The sequence below is a fragment of the Frankliniella occidentalis genome, unplaced genomic scaffold, assembly GCF_000697945.3.
Source record: "Frankliniella occidentalis isolate FOCC.00 unplaced genomic scaffold, Focc_3.1 Scaffold33, whole genome shotgun sequence".
Classification (NCBI taxonomy): domain Eukaryota; kingdom Metazoa; phylum Arthropoda; class Insecta; order Thysanoptera; family Thripidae; genus Frankliniella; species Frankliniella occidentalis.
Window position 1 is genome coordinate 1,856,202 of NW_026267163.1, and position 4,198 is coordinate 1,860,399.

Consider the following 4,198-nt stretch of genomic DNA (forward strand, 5'->3'; position numbering starts at 1 on the left):
TCAGGGAAGGATGTAAGAGGGGAGAAGGGGAAGGACCAAATCCCCTGGACAGCGGCTATGCGATGGCCCTACGAGCTCGGACATACTCAGCACTTGGTTTTGGCAAAGCATCATGGGGCTGCAAAGTCAAGAGAATGTCATATTAATTAGGGAAATTCCACTCTCCCCTATCACAGCTATTGAAAACTTAATCATACCAGAACTGAGCATTGGCTCAAAGCTAAAGAAAGTATTAACAGTGCATTTGTTTGAAGGGTGAAGCCATGATTAATGTTGATACTAAAATAAATATTCACATTGATCCCTGATGGACTCAGAGCCAGATATTTGTAGGGAGAATTCCCCGGGAGGTCTCCTCTAACTATCCTGGATGTGTCAAATTCAATATCCCAGAATGTCCTTGCGTGATCAGTTGTGGTTTTTATAAGTACAAATCCTGGAGAAATTCCAAGGATATTGGCAAACTTGGATAAGACTTAGAGACCACAGTACATTGAAATACATTTATTTGTGAAACAGTCAAATTTTTAACATGTAGAATTGACAACTTTTAGAAAAAATGTACACATTTAAAAGCTAAAATAAAGCTAATAATAAAGCTAAAATAAAAATAAAATTCAGTATCAATCACTAACAATAATATTATGGAGCATGGAAGTACTCCTTAGCCTCTACAAGCAGTTGACTGAGTTTCCGCTCTAGCCGATGAGGAAGGGACTTTAATAGCTTGTGAAATTCCTCTTCTCCCTCAGGCGGCTGAAGCTTCGTCGATAGTTTGCGTTTTAAAAATTGAGGTTCTGGCTCCCAGCATTTAAAATACGCAATAATTAGCTGCCTCTGAATCCCTGTTAAATCTGTGAACAAATGAAGAGTGGGTAAAACATGTCCAGAAATGAGTTTAAAACGACAGTTAAATTAGCACCTACGTTCATGCATTTCCTTTCCATAAATGAGGTCCAGAACTTTTGAGGTCACGAAGCTGCATGCTTGAATAAGATAAGAAAACGATCAGTGGAGAAAAATAGAGAATTCTTAATGATAAAAAAATTAACATACCCTCTAAATCAGCACTAGACCAAGAAATGTTCCAGTTATCCTCTTTTGGGAAGGTCTGAAAAGAATATTGGACAGTTAGTGAAAAATGCCACAGGGTACAAGTGTAAAGAGAAGGTTGAAATTAATCTCAATAAACATATGGAATAGGTAAAATTCCAGAGCAATAACAGCCCTTAAAACTTTGGCAAGTAAAATACCAGTTGGAACTCTTAAAAACAGTTAAATATTAAAATTGAAGCTTAAAACAGCCAGAAAATCACCCCAGCACCGAAGTTCAAAACAATTTTATTTAGTAGCGGCAAGCTTGATGGAAGAAAATGCGAAGAAGAAAGTGCTGAGTATGTCCGAGCTCGTAGGGCCATCGCATAGCCGCTGTCCAGGGGATTTGGTCCTTCCCCTTCTCCCCTCTTACATCCTTCCCTGAACGCAATAGGAATGCTCGTCTCCCACCATGGCCTCCCACCACGCGCCCGGCAACAGCTGCGGCTAGCGGGACCGGGCCACACGAGCACACACGTAGCGTATGCCCCCCGTCTCCGTCGAGACGCCAGTAAAGTAGCGACACCGCTCGTAGGTGGACGCCAAAACCAGAGGTCTATAGGGACGTAAGGTACACAAGTGATACCATCCTCAGACCCCCGCCCCCCCTCCCTCCCCCCCAAAAACGGGCTGCCGGTTGAGCTGGACAGCTGGACCTAAGCTACACTCACGGGCATGACGAACTTAGAGGGTACGCCGCTTGGCTCCGGGCCGGGATCTGGGCGCCTGCGAGACTCGGGCGTAGGCCAGCCCGCAATACACACATGTACCACGGACACGATGCTGCCTACGTGCTAGGCGCCCCGCTCCTCCGGGATGGTACTTGTCACGCCTCGTGTCACTCGCGCTCTCTCTCTCTCTCTGCCCCCTCACCCCCTCCTCCCCCCACGGGCTGCCCGCTGAGCTGGACAACTGGCTCGAAGCTGCACACGCGGGCATGACGAACTTTGAGCGTGCTTGGCTACACCTGGATCACGCGGTACTGAGAGTGTTCGCTACATTCGGTCGCTAAACCGCGGGGTGAGCAGTGGGCTCGTGTGCCCGGCCAGGCTTAGGCCTTCGCCAACAGGGTGAGGGTGTCGTGGTGTCCGCGGCCGGGGCCAGCAGGAGGCAGAGCGCTGTGCGTCGAGTTTCAATTCAGCGCCGAAGCGATGCTAACCCCGTCCGAGGACGGGACACCTGGGCGCCGTTAAGAATGATTCTCAGTCAACGGAACGGCCGGTGGTTAGATCTCCAGCAGCAGCGCCCGAACGTAGTCGTCGAAGTAGCACTGGCTTACGAGGAGAAAGACTGGACCTGCAGGATAAGTCGCTCTGCGACCCCCCCCCCCTTTCCCCCTTTCTCTCTTGCTCTCCCGTGATCACCAAAGCTCTCCACATGGTGGCGGTGCGCAGGTCCCCAGCGCGGACTGTTCGGCATCCAGGTTGTCTCACGACGGTCCAGCCTCACTCGCCCCGTTGAGCGTGCGGCGGCGAGGGTAGGCCAGCGCCGCCAGTACAAGTATCGCGGCATCGCGGGCTGAAGGGAACTCCTGCCGTCCTGCCGTACCTTTGGTGGGCATGCAAGACCGCAACGCAGCAGAGCCCCGCAACGACCGAGCACCGAGCATCGATGCTCGGTAGCAGAAAAGTGGTGTGAGGTGGGGTACGTAGCGGGATCTGGGCGCCTGCGAGACTCGGGCGTAGGCCAGCCCGCAATACACACATGTGCCACAGACACGATGCTGCCTACCTGCCAGGCGCCCCGCTCCTCCGGGATGGTACTTGTCACGCCTTGTGTCACGCTCGCTCTCTCTCTCTCTCTCTCTCTCTCTCTCTCTCTCTCTCTCTCTCTCTCTCTGCCCCCCTCACCCCCTCCTCCCCCCACGGGTTGCCCGCTGATCTTGAGAGCTGGCTCCAAGCTCGACAAACATTTTTTTTTCTACTGCAGTGTGGTATTTACTCAGCGAGGCCGACGATGATGCCTTACCTGACTTGTTCCATTTCTCCGACTGTCTTGATGCGCAACAAAGGTAAAAGGGTGGAGAAAACATGAACACAATTACGTACTTTAATACACTCACATGCAAGCTTTTATTTAAACGGCGAAAGTGCACAGAAAGCAGAAGTTAGTTTGTTTATTATGTGCTGGATAAGAAGTTGGTCTCGTCAGTCTTGCAAAAATGGCAGAAGTGCACAGGGAAGGAAGAGGCAAGCCGCATACCACAGGCACAGCTATCTACCTCCTCTCACAGCTCACAGGTACATGAAAACAGACAAAACAAAAGCACAGGTCAGCGTATGTATGTATATACAAGGAGAAAGATGAGCAACACTGCAACACTCTACTGCAAGCTGTACGTCGCGGGGTGAAGCACCTATCATTTATAGATATACATGGGTCACACATACGGTCACAAGCAGTACCACTATGCACAAAAAAGAACAACGGACCGGATGTCTGGGAGAACACGACGGCAGGGTGTGCGAGATTGCATACTCGCCACAGGGCACCGTGCCGATGTGCTGCGGGCTTGCCTACTCTCACTGCACCCGTAAGGCGCTATGGCATGGCGACTGAGGCCTCAGTGAGTACCTATAGGATAGGCAAAAAAGCTGAGGCCTCAGGCACCTGGGCGCCAGGATCGGCCTCACCGCGCCTGCAGCGTCCCAGGTAGGCAACCCCGCCGAACGCTCGTGCGTAGCGGGAGTGCCTACCACCTGGGCTGAACGTCGGTGTGAGCAGGTAGGGGGAGTGGCAAGGAGCGGAAAGAAAGGGAGAAGAGTGGGAAAATGTACACCCTTCATCCCCACTGCCTCACCAGAAAACGCCTAGGAAGTAGGCAAATTGAACCACATCCCGCCTGAAAAGAAGGCAAAACGCACTCCTGTCTGCCTGTGCCTGATGTTCGTGAGACCGAATTACGCATACACGCTGGGCATGTGACTGCCAGTTGACATCAACTATGCAGCCTCCTATGTGGACGTACTTTCTGTGGATGTAAATGCCCTTGGTTCTGTGGAGGTGTCTGGGGTGGATGTAAATGACAGTCGTACTTCAGAGGAGGTAAATGCCAATAGATTCTGTGGAGCTGTTTTCACCAGCCTTGCACTGCCCGTAAGTC

At 51.1% G+C, this 4,198-nt stretch overlaps 2 protein-coding genes across 2 annotated transcripts in view; both read right to left on the reverse strand.

Moving 5' to 3' along the window:
* Positions 1 to 4,198, reverse strand: part of LOC113212277 (uncharacterized) — a 34,852-nt gene that overhangs the window by 4,890 nt on the left and 25,764 nt on the right. The window lies entirely within an intron of this gene.
* Positions 1 to 4,198, reverse strand: part of LOC113207662 (uncharacterized) — a 12,336-nt gene that overhangs the window by 320 nt on the left and 7,818 nt on the right. The gene's annotated exons all lie outside the window — the stretch shown is intronic.